Here is a 12,204-nt window from a genome sequence, read left to right on the forward strand (position 1 = left end):
CAGATCAAAGGTGCTCACAGCCATGGACAAAGGGAGCTCCGCAAGACCCACCGTATCCAGACCCCATCCTCGTGCTCTGGACAGCCAGAAGGTGCCCACCCCTGTGGGCAAGGACAGAGCCACACCACCCACCCTGTCTCGACCCCGTCCAGGTCCCGCAGGCCGATCAAAGGTGCTCGCAGCCATGGACAAAGGGAGCTCCGCAAGACCCACCGTATCCGGACCCCATCCTCGTCCTGCAGACAGCCAGGAGGTGGGCACACTCGTGAGAAAAAGGGAGAGCCGCACCACCCACCCCATCTCTGTAACATGTCACGGTCCCACAAGCAACTGGAGGGAACACGCAGCCACGGACATTCTCAGCTTTGGATCCTTTCACAGCAAGACAGGCGCAATTCCCACACTCCACGCAGAGACACCCTCAGCATTGCCAGCCACTCGTGGACGCACGCTTCCACACTGGGCCACGTCTTCAGTGCCAAAGGCGTGAAAGAGCACCTCCCGAAAACTCAACAAGCGTCTTTCTTCCAGAAGAGCCCTCAGACCCACAACTCTCAGCAGCAAGTACCACCCAAAGCTTCCAAACAGGGCCGTGGCTACCACCTGCTGCTTTTAGTTCTCTTTTAACCTGTGCCCAGCTGCTGCTCTGTACACTCATCCTACAGCCTCCTCCTTTCCTTCCCCAGCACTACCAGTTCTTCTCTTCTAGTGTATCGCATCGTTTATTGAACTGCGCCTTCTCACTGGACTGCTGGAAAAGCGGGATCACACGGATGCAGCACCAACTCCAGGCACCAGCCCACCCTGCTGATGTCACGGCCACCACATCGCAGCCAGCAGACTGCTCCTGCTGCTCCACGTCACGAAGGCATTGCTGACACCCCTAGCCCCAGAAGAGGATAAAAAGGGCTGCGCCAAGCCAGACGGCCAGACGAGGCGGCAGGTGAGCGAGATCCGAGAGGAGCAGGCACCCAGGGGAAGGCAAGGAGGCTGGGGCTCCCCACAGCAATGGAGGGGGACTTCTCTTTGGCTGCTTCTCCTGACAAGGACAGCCAGACTCCTGCAAAGGGACGCAACAAGGCCACGGCTCCTGTCCTCGCCCACCTCGTCACTGGCACGGAGAGCTCTCAACACGCTACAGGACAGATGAGACACCCCTGGCCACTACCCATCCCGGGCTTGCAGGGAGCTTCCCAAAGCCACAGGCAAAGGGAACGCCACAAAACTGTGCCCTGGGGGGCGGAGGGCTGGTCCCGAAACGGACATCCTGGCACCAGCCATGGCCATGTCACAGCCAGCAGGCTACGCCTGGTGGTCCAGGTCAGAAAGGGGTTGGACACACGGCTGGCTGCGGGACCGTAGAAAAGGGGCTGCACCAGACGAGACTGGCAGACAACGAGACGGGCTAGCAAAGACTTACAGGCTCTGAAAAAGCCACCCTATCTGTAGCCCATCCTCATCCTATAGACAGCCAGAAGGTGCCCACCCCTGTGGGCAAGGACAGAGCCACACCACCCACCCTGTCTCGACCCCAGCCAGGTCCCGCAGGCCGATCAAAGGTGCTCGCAGCCATGGACAAAGGGAGCTCCATAAGACCCACCGTATCCGGACCCCATCCTCGTCCTACGGACAGCCAGGAGGTGCCCACCCTTGTGGGCAAAGGGAGAGCCGCAGCACCCACCTTACCTCGACCCCGTCCAGTTCCCGCAGGCAGATCAAAGGTGCTCGCAGCCATGGACAAAGGGAGCTCCGCAAGACCCACCGTATCCAGACCGCATCCTCGTGCTCTGGACAGCCAGAAGGTGCCCACCCCTGTGGGCAAGGACAGAGCCACACCACCCACCCTGTCTCGACCCCATCCAGGTCCCGCAGGCTGATCAAAGGTGCTCGCAGCCATGGACAAAGGGAGCTCCATAAGACCCACCGTATCCGGACCCCATCCTCGTCCTACGGACAGCCAGGAGGTGCCCACCCTTGTGGGCAAAGGGAGAGCCGCACCACCCACCTTACCTCGACCCCGTCCAGTTCCCGCAGGCAGATCAAAGGTGCTCACAGCCATGGACAAAGGGAGCTCCGCAAGACCCACCGTATCCAGACCCCATCCTCGTGCTCTGGACAGCCAGAAGGTGCCCACCCCTGTGGGCAAGGACAGAGCCACACCACCCACCCTGTCTCGACCCCGTCCAGGTCCCGCAGGCCGATCAAAGGTGCTCGCAGCCATGGACAAAGGGAGCTCCGCAAGACCCACCGTATCCGGACCCCATCCTCGTCCTGCAGACAGCCAGGAGGTGGGCACACTCGTGAGAAAAAGGGAGAGCCGCACCACCCACCCCATCTCTGTAACATGTCACGGTCCCACAAGCAACTGGAGGGAACACGCAGCCACGGACATTCTCAGCTTTGGATCCTTTCACAGCAAGACAGGCGCAATTCCCACACTCCACGCAGAGACACCCTCAGCATTGCCAGCCACTCGTGGACGCACGCTTCCACACTGGGCCACGTCTTCAGTGCCAAAGGCGTGAAAGAGCACCTCCCGAAAACTCAACAAGCGTCTTTCTTCCAGAAGAGCCCTCAGACCCACAACTCTCAGCAGCAAGTACCACCCAAAGCTTCCAAACAGGGCCGTGGCTACCACCTGCTGCTTTTAGTTCTCTTTTAACCTGTGCCCAGCTGCTGCTCTGTACACTCATCCTACAGCCTCCTCCTTTCCTTCCCCAGCACTACCAATTCTTCTCTTCTAGTGTATTGCATCGTTTATTGAACTGCGCCTTCTCACTGGACTGCTGGAAAAGAGGGATCACACGGATGCAGCACCAGCCCACCCTGCTGATGTCACGGCCACCACATCGCAGCCAGCAGACTGCTCCTGCTGCTCCACGTCACAAAGGCATTGCTGACACCCCTAGCCCCAGAAGAGGATAAAAAGGGCTGCGCCAAGCCAGACGGCCAGACGAGGCGGCAGGTGAGCGAGATCCGAGAGGAGCAGGCACCCAGGGGAAGGCAAGGAGGCTGGGGCTCCCCACAGCAATGGAGGGGGACTTCTCTTTGGCTGCTTCTCCTGACAAGGACAGCCAGACTCCTGCAAAGGGACGCAACAAGGCCACGGCTCCTGTCCTCGCCCACCTCGTCACTGGCACGGAGAGCTCTCAACACGCTACAGGACAGATGAGACACCCCTGGCCACTACCCATCCCGGGCTTGCAGGGAGCTTCCCAAAGCCACAGGCAAAGGGAACGCCACAAAACTGTGCCCTGGGGGGCGGAGGGCTGGTCCCGAAACGGACATCCTGGCACCAGCCATGGCCATGTCACAGCCAGCAGGCTACGCCTGGTGGTCCAGGTCAGAAAGGGGTTGGACACACGGCTGGCTGCGGGACCGTAGAAAAGGGGCTGCACCAGACGAGACTGGCAGACGACGAGACGGGCTAGCAAAGACTTACAGGCTCTGAAAAAGCCACCCTATCTGTAGCCCATCCTCATCCTATAGACAGCCAGAAGGTGCCCACCCCTGTGGGCAAGGACAGAGCCACACCACCCACCCTGTCTCGACCCCATCCAGGTCCCGCAGGCCGATCAAAGGTGCTCGCAGCCATGGACAAAGGGAGCTCCATAAGACCCACCGTATCCGGACCCCATCCTCGTCCTACGGACAGCCAGGAGGTGCCCACCCTTGTGGGCAAAGGGAGAGCCGCACCACCCACCTTAGCTCGACCCCGTCCAGTTCCCGCAGGCAGATCAAAGGTGCTCACAGCCATGGACAAAGGGAGCTCCGCAAGACCCACCGTATCCAGACCCCATCCTCGTGCTCTGGACAGCCAGAAGGTGCCCACCCCTGTGGGCAAGGACAGAGCCACACCACCCACCCTGTCTCGACCCCGTCCAGGTCCCGCAGGCCGATCAAAGGTGCTCGCAGCCATGGACAAAGGGAGCTCCGCAAGACCCACCGTATCCGGACCCCATCCTCGTCCTGCAGACAGCCAGGAGGTGGGCACACTCGTGAGAAAAAGGGAGAGCCGCACCACCCACCCCATCTCTGTAACATGTCACAGTCCCACAAGCAACTGGAGGGAACACGCAGCCACGGACATTCTCAGCTTTGGATCCTTTCACAGCAAGACAGGCGCAATTCCCACACTCCACGCAGAGACACCCTCAGCATTGCCAGCCACTCGTGGACGCACGCTTCCACACTGGGCCACGTCTTCAGTGCCAAAGGCGTGAAAGAGCACCTCCCGAAAACTCAACAAGCGTCTTTCTTCCAGAAGAGCCCTCAGACCCACAACTCTCAGCAGCAAGTACCACCCAAAGCTTCCAAACAGGGCCGTGGCTACCACCTGCTGCTTTTAGTTCTCTTTTAACCTGTGCCCAGCTGCTGCTCTGTACACTCATCCTACAGCCTCCTCCTTTCCTTCCCCAGCACTACCAATTCTTCTCTTCTAGTGTATTGCATCGTTTATTGAACTGCGCCTTCTCACTGGACTGCTGGAAAAGAGGGATCACACGGATGCAGCACCAGCCCACCCTGCTGATGTCACGGCCACCACATCGCAGCCAGCAGACTGCTCCTGCTGCTCCACGTCACAAAGGCATTGCTGACACCCCTAGCCCCAGAAGAGGATAAAAAGGGCTGCGCCAAGCCAGACGGCCAGACGAGGCGGCAGGTGAGCGAGATCCGAGAGGAGCAGGCACCCAGGGGAAGGCAAGGAGGCTGGGGCTCCCCACAGCAATGGAGGGGGACTTCTCTTTGGCTGCTTCTCCTGACAAGGACAGCCAGACTCCTGCAAAGGGACGCAACAAGGCCACGGCTCCTGTCCTCGCCCACCTCGTCACTGGCACGGAGAGCTCTCAACACGCTACAGGACAGATGAGACACCCCTGGCCACTACCCATCCCGGGCTTGCAGGGAGCTTCCCAAAGCCACAGGCAAAGGGAACGCCACAAAACTGTGCCCTGGGGGGCGGAGGGCTGGTCCCGAAACGGACATCCTGGCACCAGCCATGGCCATGTCACAGCCAGCAGGCTACGCCTGGTGGTCCAGGTCAGAAAGGGGTTGGACACACGGCTGGCTGCGGGACCGTAGAAAAGGGGCTGCACCAGACGAGACTGGCAGACGACGAGACGGGCTAGCAAAGACTTACAGGCTCTGAAAAAGCCACCCTATCTGTAGCCCATCCTCATCCTATAGACAGCCAGAAGGTGCCCACCCCTGTGGGCAAGGACAGAGCCACACCACCCACCCTGTCTCGACCCCATCCAGGTCCCGCAGGCCGATCAAAGGTGCTCGCAGCCATGGACAAAGGGAGCTCCATAAGACCCACCGTATCCGGACCCCATCCTCGTCCTACGGACAGCCAGGAGGTGCCCACCCTTGTGGGCAAAGGGAGAGCCGCACCACCCACCTTAGCTCGACCCCGTCCAGTTCCCGCAGGCAGATCAAAGGTGCTCACAGCCATGGACAAAGGGAGCTCCGCAAGACCCACCGTATCCAGACCCCATCCTCGTGCTCTGGACAGCCAGAAGGTGCCCACCCCTGTGGGCAAGGACAGAGCCACACCACCCACCCTGTCTCGACCCCGTCCAGGTCCCGCAGGCCGATCAAAGGTGCTCGCAGCCATGGACAAAGGGAGCTCCGCAAGACCCACCGTATCCGGACCCCATCCTCGTCCTGCAGACAGCCAGGAGGTGGGCACACTCGTGAGAAAAAGGGAGAGCCGCACCACCCACCCCATCTCTGTAACATGTCACAGTCCCACAAGCAACTGGAGGGAACACGCAGCCACGGACATTCTCAGCTTTGGATCCTTTCACAGCAAGACAGGCGCAATTCCCACACTCCACGCAGAGACACCCTCAGCATTGCCAGCCACTCGTGGACGCACGCTTCCACACTGGGCCACGTCTTCAGTGCCAAAGGCGTGAAAGAGCACCTCCCGAAAACTCAACAAGCGTCTTTCTTCCAGAAGAGCCCTCAGACCCACAACTCTCAGCAGCAAGTACCACCCAAAGCTTCCAAACAGGGCCATGGCTACCACCTGCTGCTTTTAGTTCTCTTTTAACCTGTGCCCAGCTGCTGCTCTGTACACTCATCCTACAGCCTCCTCCTTTCCTTCCCCAGCACTACCAATTCTTCTCTTCTAGTGTATTGCATCGTTTATTGAACTGCACCTTCTCACTGGACTGCTGGAAAAGAGGGATCACACGGATGCAGCACCAACTTCAGGCACCAGCCCACCCTGCTGATGTCACGGCCACCACATCGCAGCCAGCAGACTGCTCCTGCTGCTCCACGTCACGAAGGCATTGCTGACACCCCTAGCCCCAGAAGAGGATAAAAAGGGCTGCGCCAAGCCAGACGGCCAGACGAGGCGGCAGGTGAGCGAGATCCGAGAGGAGCAGGCACCCAGGGGAAGGCAAGGAGGCTGGGGCTCCCCACAGCAATGGAGGGGGACTTCTCTTTGGCTGCTTCTCCTGACAATGACAGCCAGACTCCTGCAAAGGGACGCAACAAGGCCACGGCTCCTGTCCTCGCCCACCTCGTCACTGGCACGGAGAGCTCTCAACACGCTACAGGACAGATGAGACACCCCTGGCCACTACCCATCCCGGGCTTGCAGGGAGCTTCCCAAAGCCACAGGCAAAGGGAACGCCACAAAACTGTGCCCTGGGGGGCGGAGGGCTGGTCCCGAAACGGACATCCTGGCACCAGCCATGGCCATGTCACAGCCAGCAGGCTACGCCTGGTGGTCCAGGTCAGAAAGGGGTTGGACACACGGCTGGCTGCGGGACCGTAGAAAAGGGGCTGCACCAGACGAGACTGGCAGACAACGAGACGGGCTAGCAAAGACTTACAGGCTCTGAAAAAGCCACCCTATCTGTAGCCCATCCTCATCCTATAGACAGCCAGAAGGTGCCCACCCCTGTGGGCAAGGACAGAGCCACACCACCCACCCTGTCTCGACCCCAGCCAGGTCCCGCAGGCCGATCAAAGGTGCTCGCAGCCATGGACAAAGGGAGCTCCATAAGACCCACCGTATCCGGACCCCATCCTCGTCCTACGGACAGCCAGGAGGTGCCCACCCTTGTGGGCAAAGGGAGAGCCGCAGCACCCACCTTACCTCGACCCCGTCCAGTTCCCGCAGGCAGATCAAAGGTGCTCGCAGCCATGGACAAAGGGAGCTCCGCAAGACCCACCGTATCCAGACCGCATCCTCGTGCTCTGGAGAGCCAGAAGGTGCCCACCCCTGTGGGCAAGGACAGAGCCACACCACCCACCCTGTCTCGACCCCATCCAGGTCCCGCAGGCTGATCAAAGGTGCTCGCAGCCATGGACAAAGGGAGCTCCATAAGACCCACCGTATCCGGACCCCATCCTCGTCCTACGGACAGCCAGGAGGTGCCCACCCTTGTGGGCAAAGGGAGAGCCGCACCACCCACCTTAGCTCGACCCCGTCCAGTTCCCGCAGGCAGATCAAAGGTGCTCACAGCCATGGACAAAGGGAGCTCCGCAAGACCCACCGTATCCAGCCCCCATCCTCGTGCTCTGGACAGCCAGAAGGTGGGCACACTCGTGAGAAAAAGGGAGAGCCGCACCACCCACCCCATCTCTGTAACATGTCACGGTCCCACAAGCAACTGGAGGGAACACGCAGCCACGGACATTCTCAGCTTTGGATCCTTTCACAGCAAGACAGGCGCAATTCCCACACTCCACGCAGAGACACCCTCAGCATTGCCAGCCACTCGTGGACGCACGCTTCCACACTGGGCCACGTCTTCAGTGCCAAAGGCGTGAAAGAGCACCTCCCGAAAACTCAACAAGCGTCTTTCTTCCAGAAGAGCCCTCAGACCCACAACTCTCAGCAGCAAGTACCACCCAAAGCTTCCAAACAGGGCCGTGGCTACCACCTGCTGCTTTTAGTTCTCTTTTAACCTGTGCCCAGCTGCTGCTCTGTACACTCATCCTACAGCCTCCTCCTTTCCTTCCCCAGCACTACCAATTCTTCTCTTCTAGTGTATTGCATCGTTTATTGAACTGCGCCTTCTCACTGGACTGCTGGAAAAGCGGGATCACACGGATGCAGCACCAACCCACCCTGCTGATGTCACGGCCACCACATTGCAGCCAGCAGACTGCTCCTGCTGCTCCACGTCATGAAGGCATTGCTGACAGCCCTAGCCCCAGAAGAGGATAAAAAGGGCTGCGCCAAGCCAGACGGCCAGACGAGGCGGCAGGTGAGCGAGATGCGAGAGGAGCAGGCACCCAGGGGAAGGCAAGGAGGCTGGGGCTCCCCGCAGCAATGGAGGGGGACTTCTCTTTGGCTGCTTCTCCTGACAAGGACAGCCAGACTCCTGCAAAGGGACGCAACAAGGCCACGGCTCCTGTCCTCGCCCACTTCGTCACTGGCACGGAGAGCTCTCAACACGCTACAGGACAGATGAGACACCCCTGGCCACTACCCATCCCGGGCTTGCAGGGAGCTTCCCAAAGCCACAGGCAAAGGGAATGCCACAAAACTGTGCCCTGGGGGGCGGAGGGCTGGTCCCGAAATGGACATCCTGGCACCAGCCATGGCCATGTCACAGCCAGCAGGCTACGCCTGGTGGTCCAGGTCAGAAAGGGGTTGGACACACGGCTGGCTGCGGAACGGTAGAAAAGGGGCTGCACCAGACGAGACTGGCAGACGACGAGACGGGCTAGCAAAGACTTACAGGCTCTGAAAAAGCCACCCTATCTGTAGCCCATCCTCATCCTACAGACAGCCAGAAGGTGCCCACCCCTGTGGGCAAGGACAGAGCCACACCACCCACCCTGTCTCGACCCCATCCAGGTCCCGCAGGCCGATCAAAGGTGCTCGCAGCCATGGACAAAGGGAGCTCCATAAGACCCACCGTATCCGGACCCCATCCTCGTGCTCTGGACAGCCAGGAGGTGCCCACCCTTGTGGGCAAAGGGAGAGCCGCACCACCCACCTTACCTCGACCCCATCCAGGTCCCACAGGCAGATCAAAGGTGCTCACAGCCATGGACAAAGGGAGCTCCGCAAGACCCACCGTATCCAGACCCCATCCTCATGCTATGGACAGCCAGAAGGTGCCCACCCCTGTGGGCAAGGACAGAGCCACACCACCCACCCTGTCTCGATCCCGTCCAGGTCCCGCAGGCCGATCAAAGGTGCTCGCAGCCATGGAAAAAGGGAGCTCCATAAGACCCACCGTATCCAGACCCCATCCTCGTCCTACGGACAGCCAGGAGGTGCCCACCCCTGTGGGCAAAGGGAGAGCCGCACCTGCCACCTTACCTCGACCCCGTCCAGTTCCCGCAGGCCGATCAAAGGTGCTCGCAGCCATGGACAAAGGGAGCTCCATAAGACCCACCGTATCCGGACCCCATCCTCGTCCTGCAGACAGCCAGGAGGTGGGCACACTCGTGAGAAAAAGGGAGAGCCGCACCACCCACCCCATCTCTGTAACATGTTACGGTCCCACAAGCAACTGGAGGGAACACGCAGCCACGGACATTCTCAGCTTTGGATCCTTTCACAGCAAGACAGGCGCAATTCCCACACTCCACGCAGAGACACCCTCAGCATTGCCAGCCACTCGTGGACGCACGCTTCCACACTGGGCCACGCCTTCAGTGCCAAAGGCGTGAAAGAGCACCTCCCGAAAACTCAACAAGCGTCTTTCTTCCAGAAGAGCCCTCAGACCCACAACTCTCAGCAGCAAGTACCACCCAAAGCTTCCAAACAGGGCCGTGGCTACCACCTGCTGCTTTTAGTTCTCTTTTAACCTGTGCCCAGCTGCTGCTCTGTACACTCATCCTACAGCCTCCTCCTTTCCTTCCCCAGCACTACCAATTCTTCTCTTCTAGTGTATTGCATCGTTTATTGAACTGCGCCTTCTCACTGGACTGCTGGAAAAGAGGGATCACACGGATGCAGCACCAACCCACCCTGCTGATGTCACGGCCACCACATCGCAGCCAGCAGACTGCTCCTGCTGCTCCACGTCACGAAGGCATTGCTGACACCCCTAGCCCCAGAAGAGGATAAAAAGGGCTGCGCCAAGCCAGACGGCCAGACGAGGCGGCAGGTGAGCGAGATCCGAGAGGAGCAGGCACCCAGGGGAAGGCAAGGAGGCTGGGGCTCCCCACAGCAATGGAGGGGGACTTCTCTTTGGCTGCTTCTCCTGACAAGGACAGCCAGACGCCTGCAAAGGGACACAACAAGGCCACGGCTCCTGTCCTCGCCCACCTCGTCACTGGCACGGAGAGCTCTCAACACGCTACAGGACAGATGAGACACCCCTGGCCACTACCCATCCCGGGCTTGCAGGGAGCTTCCCAAAGCCACAGGCAAAGGGAACGCCACAAAACTGTGCCCTGGGGGGCGGAGGGCTGGTCCCGAAACGGACATCCTGGCACCAGCCATGGCCATGTCACAGCCAGCAGGCTACGCCTGGTGGACCAGGTCAGAAAGGGGTTGGACACACGGCTGGCTGCGGAATGGTAGAAAAGGGGCTGCACCAGACGAGACTGGCAGACGACGAGATGGGCTAGCAAAGACTTACAGGCTCTGAAAAAGCCACCCTATCTGTAGCCCATCCTCATCCTATAGACAGCCAGAAGGTGCCCACCCCTGTGGGCAAGGACAGAGCCACACCACCCACCCTGTCTCGACCCCAGCCAGGTCCCGCAGGCCGATCAAAGGTGCTCGCAGCCATGGACAAAGGGAGCTCCATAAGACCCACCGTATCCGGACCCCATCCTCGTCCTACGGACAGCCAGGAGGTGCCCACCCTTGTGGGCAAAGGGAGAGCCGCACCACCCACCTTAGCTCGACCCCGTCCAGTTCCCGCAGGCAGATCAAAGGTGCTCACAGCCATGGACAAAGGGAGCTCCGCAAGACCCACCGTATCCAGACCCCATCCTCGTGCTCTGGACAGCCAGAAGGTGCCCACACCTGTGGGCAAGGACAGAGCCACACCACCCACCCTGTCTCGATCCCGTCCAGGTCCCGCAGGCCGATCAAAGGTGCTCGCAGCCATGGAAAAAGGGAGCTCCATAAGACCCACCGTATCCAGACCCCATCCTCGTCCTACGGACAGCCAGGAGGTGCCCACCCCTGTGGGCAAAGGGAGAGCCGCACCTCCCACCTTACCTCGACCCCGTCCAGTTCCCGCAGGCCGATCAAAGGTGCTCGCAGCCATGGACAAAGGGAGCTCTATAAGACCCACCGTATCCGGACCCCATCCTCGTCCTACGGACAGCCAGGAGGTGGGCACACTCGTGAGAAAAAGGGAGAGCCGCACCACCCACCCCATCTCTGTAACATGTCACGGTCCCACAAGCAACTGGAGGGAACACGCAGCCACGGACATTCTCAGCTTTGGATCCTTTCACAGCAAGACAGGCGCAATTCCCACACTCCACGCAGAGACACCCTCAGCATTGCCAGCCACTCGTGGACGCACGCTTCCACACTGGGCCACGTCTTCAGTGCCAAAGGCGTGAAAGAGCACCTCCCGAAAACTCAACAAGCGTCTTTCTTCCAGAAGAGCCCTCAGACCCACAACTCTCAGCAGCAAGTACCACCCAAAGCTTCCAAACAGGGCCGTGGCTACCACCTGCTGCTTTTAGTTCTCTTTTAACCTGTGCCCAGCTGCTGCTCTGTACACTCATCCTACAGCCTCCTCCTTTCCTTCCCCAGCACTACCAATTCTTCTCTTCTAGTGTATTGCATCGTTTATTGAACTGCGCCTTCTCACTGGACTGCTGGAAAAGCGGGATCACACGGATGCAGCACCAATTTCAGGCACCAGCCCACCCTGCTGATGTCACGGCCACCACATCGCAGCCAGCAGACTGCTCCTGCTGCTCCACGTCACGAAGGCATTGCTGACACCCCTAGCCCCAGAAGAGGATAAAAAGGGCTGCGCCAAGCCAGACGGCCAGACGAGGCGGCAGGTGAGCGAGATCCGAGAGGAGCAGGCACCCAGGGGAAGGCAAGGAGGCTGGGGCTCCCCACAGCAATGGAGGGGGACTTCTCTTTGGCTGCTTCTCCTGACAATGACAGCCAGACTCCTGCAAAGGGACGCAACAAGGCCACGGCTCCTGTCCTCGCCCATTTCGTCACTGGCACGGAGAGCTCTCAACACGCTACAGGACAGATGAGAAACTCCTGGCCACTACCCATCCCGGGCT

This window comes from Buteo buteo, chromosome 7 (genome assembly GCF_964188355.1).
Source record: "Buteo buteo chromosome 7, bButBut1.hap1.1, whole genome shotgun sequence".
Classification (NCBI taxonomy): domain Eukaryota; kingdom Metazoa; phylum Chordata; class Aves; order Accipitriformes; family Accipitridae; genus Buteo; species Buteo buteo.